We start from the raw sequence: 21,327 nt of genomic DNA on the forward strand, positions 1-21,327 counted from the left end.
TAAGTAAAAGGTGAACGTTAATAAAACTATAAATTCATACGAATCCTATAAGAATCCGTGCGCCCTTGTCTTCGTGGTAGCGTGGTACCCGTGCATCGCACTTGCCGAGCGGGACGGCAACATAGGCAAGCGCGCGCGCGCGAAAGGGACAACTTCAACCATGTGCACAGGCGATACACCGACACCGGGTCGGCCGGCAATCGGCGGCATTCCAAGCTGTTACTCGCTTACCGCTTCACTTAGTAGTTGCATACACTCCGATCGGTCTGTAGGTCTGTGTTCCTCGATTCTAATAAAATAACAGTGTCATTTTTTAATTAAAATGATTTAATTTAAACAATCAGTTATGTTAATTGTTAGTTAAATGGATAGTTTTAAACAGTGAGCAAGTGTTGAAGTGTTAAGTGAATCAGTGCATTTAAGTGTGTATGAATAAAATAGTGTTTCCATTTGGATTAACTGGATACAGATTTTACTGAAGACAGCTGGGGAAAATATGGCGTTCTGTCAGTTTGCAAATGATGGATAATTATTAAACTAAAGGTTAGTTTTGTTCTGTAAAACATTATTGTATGTTGGATAAGTTACCATATGCGTTCCCATAATGTTGTCAAAAATTGCACTTGAAGTGTCATAAGTAATTTTTAGCTTACAAGAAATATATTGGAATGTCAGACTGCTCAATGGATTCCTATTAGATTCCACCTAAATTTCAATATTTATGCACAATTTCGATACGAAGTTAAATTTTTCCTAAATTGCTGATTCCAAGGTTAAATTTCTATTACTACGAATTTTAAATATTATGCAAGAATATATTTAGAAACTAGTGGTGCATGGCACCACTTTTAATATTTTAAGGCAAATTAGTGTAATGATTTCTGTAATAATAATTTCTGTTTGACTAAAAAAAAAAATTAAAAAAAATTGAAATTAAATTAAAAAAACGAAATTAAAAAAAAAATAAAATTTAAAACAAAAATGAAAAAAAAAATTTAAAAAGAATTTACAAAAAATGTTAAAGCTTTAAAAATATCAAAAAATTTAAATGCCTTAACATTTTTTGTAAATTCTTTTTAAAACTATTTTTTTCATTTTTTTTAATTTAAAATTTTTTTAACATTTTCAATTTTTTTCAAATTTTTTTAGTCGAACAGAAATTCTTGGTACGGAATTCATAGAAATGTAAACATAATTTATACTTATTATTAAAATCCCTATAAAATGTCTGATAATTTGATGTGCATCATTTTTGACTGCCAAAGCGCATTATTTTTAATTTTTTTATTGGATCTCCGAAACCGCTGGAACTGCCTTCCCAAAAATTCAATCAATTCTTCATTCTGTGAAATGTTTCATTCAAATCAGATGCTCCGTTCTCTAAAAACTGAATTGCCATTTTTTGCATTATTTGCCCCGTATATACAAAACGGTTGGGCCTGCCTTTGCCAAAAATTAATCAGCACATCATCCCATCAATAGAAATAGATTGCTTTAGGAATCATTTAGAACGGTTGAATCGTGCGCTCGAAATAGTGGACAAAAATTTGTTTCCAAACATACATACATACATACTTCCATACACACACACTCCTATACAACCATTTATTCTAATTGTAAGGTATGCCAAAGTGTTCAGAAGATCCTATAACGTAAAGATATATAAAGAAAAATTATTTTCGATTTTTTTGCGATTACTATATCAACTACGGGAAGTTAAATGTAGTACCTTTTATATAATTTAATTAAATTTAATTTGAATATTACAAATTAGATATCTATACGATAGTGATACCAATGATACCAACTTTTATTTTCCTTAAATTGTTGATTGTAAGGTCTAGGTTTTATTACTACGAAATTTAAATATCATGTAAAAATATATTAAGGAAGTATAATATTTTTTTATAGAATATTCTATTGTTTTATACATTGTCTTTTGTCTCCCCGTGTAATTTAGGTACTAAAAATCAAATTTCTATATGATTATGCTACTAATACCAATGATACCAACTAAGTTCAGTTTTTATTACTATGAATTTAATGTATTATGCAACATTGGCGTTAGTATCATAATCAATATGTTTAGAAATTATAGTGTTTGTTACAAAATCTCTTATCTCGCCATTTAATTCGTAAATTCGAACTAAATCAATTTTTATGTTATTAACGTGACTCGATGTTTAGCCCTCACAGAAGTGAATGACATTAACAAATCATTAATAATAAGAAACTTGGTGTAAATAGAATTTTGTTCTAATGCAGTGGCTTGTAACAATAATAAGTAAGTTTGCATTTTCAAAATAGTCATTTTTGAGTAAACGTCAACAAAAAGTTAAATTTTGTTGTCGAACGATTCGAAATGACTTGAAATGCCGAGAAAACATATAATTAGTAAATTGAATGTTCTGGCGAAACCAAACTTTTCTTCGAAGAATTTAATAAATTATTAGTAAATTACAATTTTATTTAATGTAATTACAAAATTTGTTCAGAGAATACTATTTAATGTTCTACCGTTTGGTCATTTTAATCCTTTTTTTAGAGAAGATTTAATATTTTCATGTATTTTCGAGAAAATAGTTTTTTCTTGAACTATCTATTCAAAAACGAGTCCTTTTGTGTAAGTAATTTTGCCAAAAAATGCAAAGGTGATTTATAAATTATTCATATTATTAATTAATATTAGTTCACATGATTGAATTTATATGTGATTACTGCAATATTTGTATAAGTACTAATTCTTATGGCACTTTTTTTATAAAATTGTATTTAACTGATTATTTTTGCTTTTAATTAAGTTTTTATAACTTTTTTTAATTCGATGGTATTTTTTCACATATTAAAGACTACATATAAAAATAAAATATCCATGAAAAAATATCTTCAAAAAATAAAACCCAAGAGATCATGTTCTCAACACCAAAAACGAAAAGTCATTCGAAAGAAATTAGATTTTTTTTATTAAATTCTTGCAAAGGGTTACTTTTAAAGTTTTTCTGAACATCCTATAATATATTTTTAATCCGATGACTTCTTATGTATTGATGGATCTTTAATAATAATTTAAACGTCATCTTATTTTTTATATTTTCCATTTCTTATTAAAAATATGAACAGGACTAATGAACAGTTTTTGTTTTTTGTTTTTATAAGATTTTTAAATACATTTAATGATAAAAATACATTCTTACATGAATTCACAACATGTGTATATAAGATAACGAAACAATTGTTTAAACTATAATAAATTTTCATAACTATTACTTCAAATCTGAATAATATTATGTTTAGTCATCCTTTACTTTAAATTTCTTTCAATTATGGGTAATTAAATTGTTCAACACTATAATGCAGAATATTAATTTTTCGTTTGCATATTTCACATATATTAAAATTCTAATATATTTTGTTTATCAATTTATTTCGTACTTTGACATCAATTCTATAGGTTTGATGTTATCATATATGCATACGACTATTCTTTAATCTAAATTTCAGTTTTAAGGAATTATAATTCAAATCAAATTGTAGTCTTTAATCTGATTACGAATCTAAAAAGTATATTATCTAAAGTAGTTTGGTTACTAATCAAAAAATTTAAATTTATTAACGATAACAATTATATTTTCAAAAAATACAAAAAGACTTTAACTATCACCAGATATTTAGCCTTGGAATAAGAAGTAGTGAAAATTCTACCTCTAATTATAAGATAAAAACAAGTACATACAATCAGATTTGATCAGAATAAAATTAATATTATTATAAAACTTAGAGTAAGTTACTACGTTATAATATTTATTATTATGCATAGATGGCTTGAATACATAATTAATTATAATTATTGATTTATTAATATAAATTAATAAGAAGTTATTCTTTATTAACATATACTTTAAAAGCTATATGTTACGATTATTATAAAAATATAAACTCTTGAATGTTTTTAGAAAATTGATTTTTTTCCAATAAGTCGGATTTGCTGTTACAAATGAGAACTCCATATTTAAATTTTATAATAGTTCAATATATTTTTTTTAAACTTGTAGTGTTGGTTTACTTACTATTATTGTATATATACTTATTCTATTATTCTAGTTTTAAAGATTCTATTAGTAAAGCCTTATCTATCTTTTAATCTAGTATTTTTTTTTCTATCTTAGATTCCTTAATAATTATTTTTTGAGTTTTATTATATTAATTAAAATTTCAAAAACAACCTTTCTATAACTTTTTTTTCTCCCTGATCTGCTAATATGTATTTTTATCAGTTCATCAAATTTAGGTCTATTTTTTATATACATACTTAATTTATATTTTCGATATTTTGATCCTCTTATATAAAGTCCGTATAACATACTCTGTCTTATTATATTTTACGAGTTTATTGTATTTCTCAAATTAGATCTAAATATTATAAACATAATTAAATATTATAAACTCTAATTCGTACTCACTCTTAAGATACCCGCTTCGAGCAGCCTAATGTCAAGCAGTAGTGACATCAGTTTTCATTCGGAAATATAGATAGCAACAAGTAAAAATAGTCCTCATCCGACATTGCTGCATAGATAAAAATTCGGCCTTATACAGAATTTGTAATAATATAATATTAACTGACGTAGTATTAGGTCACATTAGCACAACAGTTTATAGGACTTCTAAGTTCTAATTTTTCTTCAAAAAATAATATGAAAAAAAATCTTGAATCATGTAATTTGCGGTTTTTCAATTTGAAGATTTTGGTCATTTATTTAAACGAGTTTTTTATATTAAATTCCCGTAGGGTAAGTTATAGTAATTGGCTAAAAATCTAAAATGAAAATATTTGCATATCTTCACGTTTCAAAGGTTTCTGAATATTTTAGCATACCTTAGAAGAAAATTGATGTGCTGTTTAGTTTTTGGCAAAGACAGTTTCAAAGATACGAAACTTATGTGCAATAATGGCACTTTTTGAGAGAACGGAGCATCCGATTAGAATGATTCAAAAAACTTTGTGCTTGTATTGATGAAACGATCGTTTTTGGGGAAAAACATTTTTAATATAGTAATTTTAAATTTTTTTTAATATAGATAATAAATGTGATTTTAATTTTAATTTTAGCTAAAATTTTAAACTCCCTTATATACTTGTGACAAAATTAATTTTTAGTTTGTTGTTCAGTTCATATAGTTCTTAGAAATATAAGATAAGGTCCTTCATTCTAATTCCGCTTGATTAAGTTTTGCTCGATCACTTTTCATGTAAACTTATATAAACGTCATCGTCCAATTTAAAAGCTCTTTTGTTTTGTCTATAAAATACGATTAATGAAAGTTACAGTATTTATAATAATATATTTGAAAACGGATATATATGGAACGGAAAGTTCCAGCAATTTGCTTCAAGGCACGATGTCATATACCACTAGTTTTATTTTTGTCTCATTGCCTTTTGTTATTACTGAAAATATTCTTGGTATTTTGTTAATTCTTCATATCGCCGTCTGCTGGTCACTTATGTTTTCACATTTCTTGGGCATTCGCCGTTCCGAATCAAGGCCACTTTCGTGTTATGTTGTTAATTCTATTGGAATTGGCTCTACTTGGCAATAATAATAAAAATTAAATATTTCTTGTTGCGAAATAATATGATGGATTTATATATGAAGTACAGACCTTATTTTTAGCGCAATATTGGAAAACGCTCGTCGCATTTATATAGTCAAACTTCTAGTTTTTATTTCCGTATAATTACAATCTACCTAGTAAGACATTCAGTAATTTTTGTGACAAATATGTAAATATAAGATTTTGAAATGCTACCCAATGATAGTCATTTTAGGATAAGATAAAATTACAGAACGGTAATAATAACTTTACATTATATGTTATTTACTAAATCTGAAAAACTAGTTCTTTGGAGTCTTTTGAGTATATGATGAGAACAAATCTTTGGCAAGTTGGTTCGGATGATCTTCTACTACTTCTACTTGCACTTACAATTAGATACATGTCTTCTGATTTCTTCTGCTACCGTGAACATATTTGAGTTCTGATGAGTCAGCCAATTTGGGACATACTTGGGCGTTTCTAGTATTTTTTAATAATTTTATTTTGTGACTTCTGCAAAATGCTTATATCGGTTTGGTTAGCGCTACCCCAAAGCGAAATGCCGTACGTCCATATTGGTTAAGACTGTACATGTAGTCAAACTTGTTAGTCATATTTTTTTAATATTCTTATGGAAAGACCGCGAGATACTAGCAATCCTTAGCTAACGAGTTCGTTCCTAACCTCGGCTAAATCGATATCAAGCAGTATATCAAATGTTTACTTGAGGCTATAAAATTCGTATAATATTGCAAGTAAAAATACAAGTCTTTCTTGGGAATTGCTGCATGAAAATATGTTGTCCAAGACAATTTTCTTTTCAGGAAGCTAGTTGATTGCTTTCCAAACAAGCCAAATTCTAATTATAAGATATAAAAAAATAATAATAAATATTTTTTTTAATATAGACAGATCGTAACTCAAAAAATCCCCTGGAACAAGTACAAAAAGCATCATCAAAATTTAATTTATTGCATCTTGTATTATTATTAAATTTTATTTGCTCGGTGAATTAACTTTTAAACTTCTCCTTATGCCTGAGTAAATTTTTCTGATGGATATTTGAATCTATTTGATTTAAATTTTTCTGATGGAAAATCTGAAAAAATGTCGAATAAAAGGACTTACATGTAATTTAATCAGTATTGTTTAATTAATCATGTATCAAGTATTGTACTGAAATTAAACAACAATTTTTCAACTAATTATGTATTATCTAGGTATTTCAATACGACTGATAATTACAACAGTTCAGTTAAGATATGAAATAGCTATTGCAGAACTTCAATGTTCTTATCTAATAATTACTACATTTTTTACTACATGTGATATTTCACAATCTGGCATGCTGAATGCAATGCCAACTTTTACTTCATCAACTTTCTGAGTGAAAAATTTTAGAATGCACCTGAAAATCGCATTATAAAGCTTATTTTTAACTTGTTGTAGGGCTAGTTATAGTAATAGTAAAAAAATCGAATGTGAAGATTTTAGCATATCTTTATCTCTCAAAGGTTTCTGAACGATTTGGCAAACCTTGCAAACTCCATTTTATTAAAAAAATGGATGTGCGTGAGTGTGTATGTTTGTATGTATACATGCACGTATGTATGTATATGAGAATACAATGGTATCCAACTGCTATAATAACTCATAAAAGGTGATTTGCAAACTTTGTCAAATTGTAAGAATGCTTCCACAAACATGATATCTGTTTCTTTTATTAACGATTTTAAAGATTTATCAATATGAAGACACCTACGACCATCATTCGATTATTTATCATAATTAAACCGTTTAGAAATAACGATTTGTTTCCTCAATGTTTTGTATTCAAGAATTGATCAATAGAAATCGAAAGATAATTTAATAGTTTTTCGATAAAACAATAGTGCTGATGCTGTTTGTAAAAGCTTTTTAAATATTGATAAAATATTGCTAAAGATAATCAATATGGATTAAAGGTTTAAAACGATTACGTTATGAATATACAAATTGCCATTTTATTTGAGAAATTCAAAGTTAAAGTCTGAACAAATAATACATTTCTTTTAAATAAGTTTCATCTTGAACAAAATTCAACGATACAATCTTTCACCACAATGAGGAGCTTGTAGGTAAAGTGGCTAGAGCGCCTTGATTTGAAACAAAGATCCTGTGCTCTATCGCGCTTCTGGCGGCCTGGTATCAATCAGTAGTGACATCGGTTTTCACTTAAAATATAATAGCAATGTGTTCCTAAGTGAAAATATCTTAGCATTGCTGCATCAATAATATTTCGTCAATGTTACAGAAAATGTAATAATAAAATTCATCACACAGAGATGGTACAATTGATTGGTTTTGCAATGGCCATCTATAAAAACGACGTTTTTAGAAATTTATAATAGTTTATAGAAACGTTAAGTGCTGTTCAAATAAAATAAAAAAGGATTACACTATAGTTTAAAGTTTGGTTTTTAAACATTGTACATTTTAAATTTCTTACTTGTTTCCAATTGCATCCACTTTCAGTCTCTTTATTTTTTTCTTACTTTGATAGACTAACTGGACGTCAGTTCTCAGTATTCAAAAATTGTAATAAAATAACTTTTTTTTATCTTATAAGTATTACAACCGCATCATATTCTACATTTACGATGCAGACATGAAATTTTATATATAGTATTTCTTTAGTCTTAAAGTTGAGTGTATACTTCTTCTTTTTTGTAGCTAGACTTTTAAGAATGTTTGGCGTTGATGGCTCTAATGGTTCTCTTTGCCGATATTCCAACGTAAGACGTTTTACGTTCTATATACATACAAGTAGGGGACCTGACATGAATTATTTTGGTCTAAATATAAAGATCACTAGTTTTGCTTAAAATATCACCAAACTAAGTTACACACATTTATATACAGTCACACACACAACACACACACACACACACACACACATATATATATATATATATATATTTATTTTTTATGTGTGTGTATATGTGTGTTTGCGTTTTTATATAACGAAGGAAATGCATTTAGACATGCCAGACTAGGTCTTTTGTTTGGGTATCAGGGTATCCAGGGCCTAATAGCGCCATGCAGCTTTTTGCAATGATGATTTAGCAGAAAAAAATAAAACCCATAATGTGAGAAGATTTTTCTAGAAAGTAAAAACAATAAATTTTTTAAATCAATAAAAACTTTCACGTCTTACCAAATAATAAAAATATATTAACCTACTATTTGCATTAAAAGTTCTAACAAATGAAATTTTGATACATTGAAAAAAAAATAATTTTCTAATTTAGAAGGATCGATAATTTTTACCACGGTCTATTTCAATTATTTTTATTTTTCTTATATTTTTTTACAAAACTTTTTTTACATTTTTTTTTCCAAAATGCTATACTTTGCTTGTCCTGACTATTAATTTTACCCCCATAATATATTTCATCAAAATTATAGTCAAATGAAGTCCGTATTGTTATTATTTTTTTCCTGTACCATATACAATATTTAACTTCTTGCTTCAATGACATTTTCTATCTATACATGAAAAAAAAAACATGGGTATCTTAATTTTAGTATATACCTCTATATGCTACCTGTTAAAATATTTGTTGTCTAAAATCTGGGATTAAAATCGTCTGTTTTAGTCTGTGTTTATCTTTTTTCTATCTAAATAAACCTGGTTCTCTTTTGGTTTCTATTTACGTCAATACCATAAAATGATAAAATCGTAAGACAGCCTTCGTAGAATATTCTAACATTGATGGGAACAGTTTTGATTGTATAATGTGATTTTTCCTTGAAACGTATTAATTAAAGAATGTCAATGGAGCTTCAAATTAATTTATGATCTGCCACGGTTTTGTTTACGCGTATAGGCCATTTGCTATGAATGAACAACTATATATATTTTATATGTATATATATATATATATATATATATATATATAATGTAATTTTTCCAGATGCTAAATGGTATATAGACAAATTTTGAAAGAGCATATTGAGCTTTTTGACAATAATAGAAAGAAAACCAAATTATGTTTTTCAAAAAAAGCCTTTCGAATCCTAATTTGACTGTCCTTCAGTAGATAAACAAATTATTTTTCATAAATAAATTATTTTTACAAATTCGTTCTACCGTGGCGAGATTTCTATAAATTTACATTTGCTATTAATTTATAAACATACTTTCCTAAATAAAAAATGAAGTATCTGTAAACTATAATGCTTAATATTTAATAAATAAAAATAAAATAAAATTCAAATAATAAACTTTAATATTTATTACTTTTTAACACGTCAATCAGCTACGATATCAGAGAAGTTTTTACATGAGCCATGGTAACTTTATCAGATAATTTTATTAAAAATGAATGAAGGATACTTTAAAACAATTTTTTTTTAATTGTGAGTAACATATAACAAAGACAAATTTAGCAAAATGCACCAGGTTTAATTGATTGATTTCTGAAATAATGTTTCAGTAAACAAACTTTTTTTCTATATTCATATTAAAATTGCCCAGCAGATACTAGATAGTTATTTAACTAAAAAATTTCTTAATAAGTATGCATTAGATAAATTTTATTTACTTTTCAAAAATTGAATTCAATAATTAATTTTTTATCTTGAATAAGTAATTAAATGTACTAATATAATATAATCAGCAGAAAAAAAGTAAAATAAATTTGCATCGGCCGGGAATCGAACCCGGGCCGCCCGCGTGGCAGGCGAGCATTCTACCACTGAACCACCGATGCTTGAGAACACGCTATCTACAGCGCGTACTAGTTCCACGATTGTAAAATTACTAATGAAATTGTATATAATTTAGTTTTAAATAAATCACATTAAATAATATGTAAATACAGTATTTTGTAAACTTTTATTTTCTGAAAGTATATTTCGGTCCAAAAATCGCATTCACTAAAGTTTCGTTTTCCGACAAAACTTGCGAAAATAGAACAGATTTCTAATTGAGATATTTTTATATACTTGAATGCGAATTGTGTATTTGAAACCTATTTTTTTTTTTTTTTTTGGGTTTCCGTGAGTCTTATTATGATTTGACCTATGGGCCAATTCTCAGATAATATAGCTATGTTATGCATTAGTTGGTAGCTATGTTATGCATTAGTCATTTGACCGTTTTCCATAATCTTGATGCTAAAACCTAATATCGATATAGCACAAATGTCGACATATAACAGTAGTTTGACATCACCCTAATTTTATTTTAAGGTACAAATCTTTAAATTTTTTGAAAGCTTTGTGACTACCAATTTATGCGACTATTCATCAACATTAGGGACCGGTGGCATAAAGTAGTTAATTCATCTGAGAATTTGCCCATTGAGCTTATAATATACGTCGGTTTTATAGATGACACACTAAACATTTGTCCTATCTCTATGTGATTAATTTTATTATCACTATTTATGTAATAATGATGAATTTTATAATTGATGCATCAGTGCTGAGTGAGAGTAATTTTCACTTACTGTTGGAGACATATTGCTACCTATTTTTCCAAATGAAATTGTCACTATTGATTGATATCAGACTGCGCGAGACGGGACCTTCGATAGAAATTGCATACCTTTAACCTTATAACTACAAGTCCACAGAGGAGCTCAAATTGTCTCATAAATCTAGTATTATTAGGAATTTTTGATCAATGTTTTTTTTTACTTGTACTTTAAGGTTTATTAATAACTACGGCAATTATGTTTCTTATTTCCAAGTTAGTATATATTTTATAAATTATTTATTATACGAGGTGTGTTCAAAAAGTACCCGGAATTTTTAAATTTCGCGGGTCTGGAGTGTCTGATTGTCAAAATTTTTTTTTTATTGTGTTGGTATACATGCCCCTAAAGTATGATGAAATTTTCAGCTATATTCACTGTTTACTTTGTCTGTGGTAGTCGCTAAGGTTCGACGTGTTTTTCTGAGCTCGGCGATTTTTACAATGGAAGAATTGAAAAGTCAAAGAATTTGTATTAAATTTTGCGTAAAAAATGAAATAAAGTGTAACAAAGTGTGTGAAATGTTACAAAAAGCCTATGGTGAGTCTGCTATGAAAAAAAACAAGTGTTTACGAGTGGTATAAGCGTTTCCAAGATGGCCGCGAAGACGTTGAAGATGACGAACGCTCCGGTCGACCCAGCACGTCAACAAACGATGAAAATGTGAAAGAAGTGGAAAAAATGGTTATGAATGATCGCCGAATCACAATTAGAGAAGTTGCTGATGAAGTTGGCATATCAATTGGCTCATGTCATAACATTTTTTCAAATGTTTTGGGCATGAAACGAGTGGCAGCAAAATTCATTCCAAAACTGCTAAATTTTGACCAAAAAAGCAATCGCATGAACATCGCTCAAGAGCTGTTAAATGACGTCAACAACGATCCAAGTTTGCTTGAAAGGGTCATAACTGGTGATGAAACATGGGTGTACGGTTATGATGTCGAAACCAAAGCCCAATCGTCCCAATGGAAGAGCCCAGGTGAGCCAAGACCGAAAAAAGCACGTCAAGTTCGATCGAATGTCAAGGTTTTGCTTACTGTTTTCTTTGATTATAACGGCATAGTGCATCAAGAGTTCTTACCACAAGGTCGTACGGTTAATAAGGAGTATTACCTTGAAGTGATGCGACGTTTGCGTGAAGCAATCCGAAAAAAACGCTCCGATTTATGGAAAAACAATTCATGGCTGTTGCACCACGATAACGCACCTGCTCACTCGTCGTTGCTTGTTCGTAATTTTTTGGCCAAAAACAATACCGTAGTCATGCCCCAACCTCCATATTCACCAGATATGGCTCCGTGTGACTTTTTCCTATTCCCAAAGTTGAAGAGACCCATGAAAGGACGGCGGTTTTCCTCGATTGAAGAAATAAAGGCCGAATCGCTGAGAGTGCTCAAGGACATATCAAAAAGTGAATATCAAGGGTGCTTCGAAAATTGGAAAAAACGCTGGCATAAGTGTATTATATCTGGGGGGGACTACTTTGAAGGGGACCACATTAATGTAGACGAATAAATAAATATTTTTTTGAAAAAACGAAAATTCCGGGTACTTTTTGAACAGACCTCGTATATAAGCGATAGGCTCGCCCGTAGGTAAGCGGTTAAGAGCGACGGAACCTGTTTCAGAGGTCCCGGATTCGATACCCACTTCGAGCAGCCTGTTGTCAGGCAGCAGTGACAACGATTTTCACTTGGAAATATAGATAGCAATATGTTTCCAAGTGAAAACAGCCCTTGCCCGGCATTGCTGCACCAATAAAAAGTCAGCCCTATTATATTAATTCTAATAACAAAAATCATCAAATATGGATGGATAAACTATTGGGTTACCATTAAAAAAAATACGAATTAAGGAGAAGTTTCAGCCCATTGCTGTTAAAAATATAATAAAAAAAATATATATATAAGCGATTAGAACTGTAATGCTTTATCACAGATGGCAATTCAAACAGTTGTTCAATCTGCATGTAATCGATTTGATTATTACATCTGTAATAGTGATGACTAATTATTAATGCGACAAATCCGGATGAGGGATATTTTTACTTGGAATCATATTCCCATCTCTATTTCCAAGTAAAAACCGATGCCAGATATCAGACTGCTTGAAGCGGGATGTAACCTAGGACCTCTGATTCCAAAATGAACAAACTTAAAAGATTTATTAGTTATTAGTGCATAACATTAGTCATTTATTGTTCACCCCGATTCCTCCTAGAATAATTCCATCTTGCCTTCATTGTGTTTTTTCCTGTCGATTCTCATAGATTTGCCCTTATTATGTGATAAGAGTTATTTGCATGTGCACTAGGCACGACCCACGTACAGGATGGCCGGATAATGGCTCCGTATCATCAATAAAGTACTTGTTACGGACATTAATTATAGTCTCCGTCGATTATAGTCTACGAGAGCAACTATGGTTTATATAGAGTTGGCTATTTCTTCAGACTTCTTGATCTTTCAATTTACCTACTATTCTAACTCTTGGCGCTAACGTAACTACATGTGGGTTTCTTGATCGAATGCCGATGGTACGAGCTTATTTGCTTATTCTCTCATAATTAAGGGCATACTTCTCAACCAAGACGGGAGTTTATAAACGCATTACTATTTTGAACTCTTGCATTTTATCATGTTTTGTGTCCAATTATGGAATATTCATTATGATATACCGATACAGCATAATTTTGTCTTTATACATGAGGGGGACTGGGTACGGTTGAACCACTTTTTATCAGCAATAATTTTGTTAATTTACTAGTTATTTGGTGAAAAGTATATTAAATGGTTATTCGAACATTTGTCTACATTCGAAGATCTTTGTGAAAATACTGAAATACTGTTCTTACAGTGGATTAGTCATAAAAACAAATCAAACAATAAAAAAGCGAGTGTCACAACTGTCCACACCCCTGGGATAGGTTGTACGAGACATAAAAATAGGTTAAAAAACAATAGCTATGATTACCAAAATGGTTTAAAATGACTTTTATTATAAGAAATATGTAACACAACACAACATAATCATTTGAACAAAGCTTGTTAATATATTTTTTTTTATTCGCATAGTTTTATTGCCAACCAAAATAATAATACGTTAACAAAATATTTTTCTAAACAAAAAATCTTTTGTTTTCTCCTATTGAATTTTTTTGAAAAAAAAAAACTTCTGTAGGCGCGACTAGGGTTTCATTCCGTACAAATGCAACGGAAATACGTTACGGCAGAACTGTGCGCCATTCGCTTTCGATGAATAGAGATCTGTCGTTGTATGCGTTCCGATATCAACAAGGAAATCGGCATAGATGATTAAACATTTTAAAGTTACATCATAGTCCAAATCTTGATTTAATGAAAAATGCCTGAATCAGAAAAATATTTTACCCTGTTCCTTGAAAATAATAAAACAACATCGTAGTTTCTATAAATCTTTGAAGTTCTTAAAATGGAAAATATTTTTAGACAAGAAAGATATTACAGCTGTTCAAAGAATGAGATTATATCGCCAGCGGAAAAGTAAAAAAAAATACAAGCAGTCAATGAATGTATGTTAATTTTAATTACATGAAGTTCAAAGAAGAAAGAAGAACAAACATACTTCATCTTTCCCCTTTGTACCAGTTTTCATTTGGAAATATAGAATTGCTGCATAAATAAAGAATTCATTGATGTTGCAGATATTGCAAAAATTAATTTACACACAAGTGGAACAGTCGTTTGGATTTGCAATCTCTAAAATGATTACGTTCTAATCGAAATCAGGACTTAGACTCACTAAGTTAAGTTTCGATTGTTTTTAAATATATATCGAAAAATATACAATTTTGGACTAAAAATTAATATGAAGTTCAGGAGGTTAAGATTCCTCAGAAAGAGAAATTAATTAAAGAATTGATTTTTTTTTTAATTTCAAGTATTGTGCTGCATGTGTTTACATATATAAGTATTGATTAATTAAAATAATTAAAGGAATAGTTTATACATATTTTATTATTATTTTTGAACAGCAATCGGAACTTTACGTCCTATGAGCTGTTGGGCTGAAACTTTTCCTTACTTCGTATTTTTTAGATGGTAACCCAATGGTTAATCCATCCATATTTGATGATTTTTTGTTATTAGAATTAATCTAATAGGGCTGATATTTTATTGGTGCAGCAATGCCGGGCAAGGGCTATTTTCACATATTGCTATCTATGTTTCTAAGTGAAAATTGTTGTCACTGCTGTCTGACAACAGGCTGCTCGAAGTGGGTATCGATCCTGGGACCTCTGAAACAAGTCCCGTCGCTCTTAACCGCTTATCTACGGGGGAGCCCAATTTTTATATTCAAAGGCCAATTTTATAAGGTAGAATTTGTACGGTCGTAATCCAGTAAAATGATATAACACAACTGTTCTAATAAATTCTAATAATTTATTTTTCGTATTTGAAGTTGAAATAAAGATTAAATTCAAATAAATTAAGATATAATATTTATTATAAGTTTTTGCTTTATTACGTGAAGTTAGAAAAAATATTAAGTTTTTCGAAAACCTTAAAAAATGTTACTAAATGTTTATCAATCAAAGTGATCAGTTTTCGTTTCGTAATGCATTCAATGAATTGTTGATACAGACCTTTTTAACAAATTAAAAATTGAGAAATATAAATTCGCTGCCTGGCGGAGGCTTGTAAATTTGCACACATTCAGAAAATTGTGAAGCATAACTTTAGCAAATTTTGCACACGTTTATCATTGTTTTGTGGAAACAAATATATATATATATATATATATATATATATATATAATATTATATTTTAATTTCAAATTGATAATCTTATGCCTTGCTCGTATTCTATGAAATATAGTTTCTTTATACTTCTTCCTACGTTGGCGTTTTGGCTCAAGGCTTACGCAGTTCATAAGATCATTAAATGGAATAAAACTGATAGATGTAGAACTATAAGAATAATATATTGAAAACCTGTTCAATTGCATTATCTCAAGCAATAAAATTGAAGCATGTACAAAGCAAAAAGTTCCAAATAGGATTTAGTAATAGACATATATCTGTTGATAAAAATTGAGCTGGTTGTTGCTGACCGAGTTAATATATATCAGGTAGGCACTCTGGTGGCTTGATGATGACTAATTGCTTAATTAAAAATTTATGCAGATATGAAATTAATTGATTTATGACAAAATGAGGAACTAGATCAGGAACTAGAAAAGAAGGCAATTTGATGTTTTGGATTTAATCTACAAGTCATCCTGAAGAGTTGTGAAGTAAGATATTGGATCGTTTGCTGAAAGATATTGCATCACATATTTATATTTATACATGATATAGAATCAAATTTATTTTGATAAAATAAAAATGTGAAGACAAAATGTTAAATGTGATATTTGTCTATAGGTAGAATGCATAATTTTCCGGTATTTCAAGTGAATAGCAAAAATTGAAATATCGTTTTCAAGTATTTTGTAACTCTATCTAGAAGACTTAACAATTAGACCAAACGCAAAAATAAACTTTATCTTTGACTGTTAATTCTGATAAAACTGTCCTGGTGATTATTACATAAGTTAGAAACAATTGAAATCTGTTGAATAATTTTGAATTATGAATTTTTTTTGAAGTGAAACTACTTTAGGCGCGACTAAGGTGTAAATCCGTACAAATGCAACGGAAGTACATTACGCTCGAACCGTACGTCATTCGCTCTCGATGAGATCATTTCAATACGGGTCGATTGTGATTGGTCGTCGTGTATGTGAATAGACATCTGTCGTTGTATGCGTACCGATATCAACAAGGAAATCAGTATAGATAAATAAACATTTTAAATTTACATCGTAGTACAAATCTTGATTTAATGAAAAATGCCTGAATCAGAAGAATATTTTACCCTGTCCCCCGTAGATAATCATAATGCAAATAATAAAACAAATGCAACATTTGCGACGTGTACGAAGCATGAGTTTATTGAAATAATTTCTATATTTTTTATATAAATAAATATATAAATCTTTGAAGTTATTGAAATGGAAAAAAAAATTTATGCAAGGAAAATATTACAGCTGATCAAAGAATGAGATTATATCGCGAAAAAGTAAAAAAATACAAGCAGTCAATGAATGTATGTTAATTTTAATTACATGAAGTTCTTCAAACACAATTACATGATGAGTTAAGTTGCGAAAACAATATTTGTTTAGGCGTTGTTCAACATAATCCACTGTGTGAACGAATATTATAGAATTTATTAATTAGCAGTTACTTCATTTCTCCAATGAATTCTCTTCATTTCTCAAATGAATTTTATTGAAAGCTTTATCCAGTTGAGTTGTATCCTCGTGCAGCTTTAGAACTGAAAGATAAAATGTTTGTGCAAAACTGTAGAATCTAAGAAATTCTTTTTAGTTATATTGATGTCACGACTTGCCACCATCATTTTATGTGGGAGTAAATTGTTGCTCCAGTAACTTCGACTCAATAAAAAAAATCTTTATTACGAGAAAGACTCAATTATTGTGGAATACTTTCCCGGATAAGAATGAACTGGATAATAAAGAATTTCTGCAAAAACTAATAGCTATTTTTCTGTTGACATCCTTTATTTGAAAATATTTTGTTTGTAATAAAATTTATTGTTATTACTTTAAACCATTTTTTTATTCGTCACTTCTTGCAATAAATGTTTTGTCATCATAATAAGAGCAAACAATTTTACATATCTTTACGTTTCATTTTAGCATACCTTAGAAAAATTGGATGTATCCATGTTTGAGTGAATAATTAACTTCCCGTAGGGCAAAAAATCGAAAATGAAATTTTTTATATATCTTCACGCTTGAAAGGTTTCTGAATGTTTTGACATATCTTAGAAAAAAGTGATGTGTGTGTGCGGATACAAATTTTCGTCGACGATTTTGGAAACACCGATCAACTGATTTGAATAATTCAAAAAACATTTTACTTGTATTGATAAGATGAAGAACTGGTTAAATTTTTATGAAGGCAGGTCCAGCGGTTATGGACTCTCAATAAAAATAATTCAAAAAAATGTCATTTGGCGGTCAAAAATATTTATTGGACATATGTACATCACATTATCAGATATTTTATAGAGATTTTAATAATGTGTTCACATTTTGTGTAAATTTTTTTGGGTTCCTTGCCAAGATTTTTAACTACGGTACGGGAAGTTCCAGCAATTTGCCTTAAGGCACTAGCTGATTATATTTTTGCGAAGGCAGCGTCCAGTGATTAAAAAATCATATTTGTATCAATCAGTTTTTGGGTAGGACAGGTCCAGTGGTTTGATTTTTTAAAATATATCAAAAATAAATTTCGAATTTTATCATAATTTACAAATATATACAAAGTTTCCTAAAAGTTTTAAAATTTTAAAAACTGTAAAGCCTTAAAGCAAATCGTGCCTTAAAGCAAATTACTGGAACTTTCCGTACCAACAATTAAATTTTTTTAAAAAGATAAATTTTTTTTAGACTTTGAAAAAACTAAATTTTTGAGGAATATTAAATTTTTGAAAAAAATTGAATTTTTGTAATAAAACTTTCGGAATTTTTTTAAATTTTGAAATATTTTGGAAATGTTGAATTTTTTTCAAAGCAACTGCACTGCTTTAGCTGCATAGACAAAATATCGAAGCGCGTAAGCGCCGCATCGCCGTCTAACGTACAAACGACTTTACGGAACCCATAGATATGTAAACAAAATTGATACACATTATTAAAATCTTCATAAAATATCTGATAATTTGATGTTCATGTGTGTAATGATCATTTTTGGCCGCCCAATAGCATTTTTTTTTACTTTTTTTTTTCACTAGATCCCGAAACCGCTAGACCTGGCTTCCTAAAAATTTAACCAGTTGATCTTCTTGCGAATACAAGTAAAATGGTTTTTGAATTATTCAAATCGGTTGATTAGTGTTCCCGAAATCGTCGACGAAAATTTATATTCGCACGCACACACACATACATCATTTTTTTTCTAAGGTATGCCAAAATGTTCAGAAACCTTTGAAACGTAAAAATATATAGAAAATATTTTCATTTTTTTGCGATTACAGCTATGACTAACCCTACACTAATAATTAAATTAAGGAAAGTTAATAATAATTTTAAACTTAGCAATTCAGTTGAGAAATGTATACCTATATAATAAAAAATAAAAGCATTCTGATTAGATTTTACTTATTATCATGATTGTATTCATCGCCGTCCAAATATAAGCACTTAAATTACATTAATTCTATAAAATACGACGATGACAGTATTTAAAACAATAATTTGACAATATTTAAAACAATTGTTATTACTTATTGATAACTACCACTAGTTTTCGATAATTTTAATAAAACAGTGCTTATTTCTTGTATCAGTACAAAATATCTTAACCATAGATAATTTCTATGACTAACTTTAACTCTCTACTTGTTTGTATCAGATCTAATCACGTGTATGTGCTAATAAATTTCTTTTTCTCTATTACGATAATGTTGCAACTAATGATGATCATGCATCTGAGGATAATTAATGTATAATTTAAATTCACCAACACTTTCGATACAAATACCATTTAATTAAAATAATAACATATCAATTGAATCTCAATATGAAACAGATATTAATCTTATTAGAATGCTACATGTATATCAGTTTGTTAGTAATTACACAGTAATTGACGATAATCAATAACATTGATAGTTGTCTATCGACTGAATAATGTGTTTTATTTATAAGTTATGAGTTAATTTATTAAATGAAAATTCAAAATCAGTGTGGAATTCATAATTCTTTAATAAAACTAAAAATGAAAATATGATTTACGAAAATAGCTGGACGAATCCTATTTAATTGGTCCATTCATTCATAAATAGTCAAATTAGCTAAGAAGTTTTTGAGAGAATGAAATTAATACGTCGACTGTAAATCAAATTGAAACTTTATTAAAATTGTTAGGGATTTTTTTTTTACAAATCTGGGACTGAACAAATTATATGGGTTAATAATTCTATTCAAAGCTTAAATTAAAAGAGGGTAGAGCTGGGCTTAAAGGTTCACCATTATTATTTTTAAAACAAGGTTAGTATACAATTTTTTCATTATACTATTTTAAAGTCGAAGGCACAATGTGTGTAACCACCCATTCTTAATTCTGATGACATCGCAAGGAATAAGTGTCAATGTGTCAATTTTCATACCAAAAGTTTTTTTCTTTCGTTAGTAGTTTTTTTGCTGTTGAGCTCTTGTATTTAGTTTACGATACGTGAATATAATTTTCAGGTTTCTGTTTGATTTATTGTTTTACAAGATGCATTGTTTAAGTTATATTCAGTTATTTTTCTCTAACTTCTATATAAGCTTACATGTGGGTGGGGTAAAAGGGACCAATCAAACCTTCACATTGACAAAGGTGTAAACAAAGAGTCATTATAGACAAAATAGTAAATTAAGTTACAAAAAGTAATTTTTCGAGAGATAAATGAAATTAAATCAAGGCAATCAAATTATATACAATGAAAATTTTCTGAAAAGTATTACCATAAAATTTCTGACTCACATTGATTAAATAATGTAGCTATTACTTTGTGAAATTCTTTTAAAATTAAATTAAAAGGCGTTGGATCTGTTTGACCCCTGGCTGGTCCTTATCTTGCCCATGGGGAAAAAAAAAGAATAAATGACAAAAAAATGGTAAACATAATTAAGATTGAACTACTGATTTCGCTGAATATAGTTTGAAACATGCTGTTATATATTTCATTTAGTTTTAACTAAAGGTTCTCAAACTATTATGTAGACGCCTTGTGAACACCTTGGATTTGGATCATGGACACCTAACTTACCTCATATTGTTTTTTTTATACATTTATAGAAATAAACATAGGGGGAAACCCCCTAGTGGCGGACACCTAAGGTTATTTATAAATAAATCTAAAAATATTTTACGAAATGTTTATTAAATTATGATTTATATTAGATAACAGCGCTAGATATCAAACTAAATTTGCTAAAAAATAATTAATACTGTCAATCAAACTTTGGTATGAAAAATATGATTTTAAACAGTGACACCTAGTACCGGACATTTCAAAATAACCTGCATTGATCACGTCTAAAGACATCTCCACACTCTGGAGTGTCTGCACATGTGTCTTTGATAAATATTCTTTGATATTGCAAA

At 28.9% G+C, this 21,327-nt stretch overlaps 1 protein-coding gene and 1 non-coding gene across 2 annotated transcripts in view; one reads left to right on the forward strand and one right to left on the reverse strand.

The window, feature by feature from the left end:
* The first annotated feature begins 238 nt into the window (after positions 1-238).
* LOC113386946 overlaps positions 239-21,327 on the forward strand; it is a 729,443-nt gene continuing 708,354 nt past the window's right edge. Inside the window, exon 1 of the mRNA XM_026624709.1 lies at positions 239-543. The gene's annotated coding sequence lies outside the window, so the exon portion shown is untranslated. The remainder of the gene's footprint in view (positions 544-21,327) is intronic.
* On the reverse strand, positions 10,282-10,352 carry Trnag-gcc. Its single transcript has one exon. It is a non-coding gene; the product is annotated as a tRNA-Gly (tRNA).

This window comes from Ctenocephalides felis, unplaced genomic scaffold (genome assembly GCF_003426905.1).
Source record: "Ctenocephalides felis isolate EL2017-DRISC unplaced genomic scaffold, ASM342690v1 CF-g0.4_SCAFFOLD_00845, whole genome shotgun sequence".
Taxonomy (NCBI): Eukaryota; Metazoa; Arthropoda; class Insecta; order Siphonaptera; family Pulicidae; genus Ctenocephalides; species Ctenocephalides felis.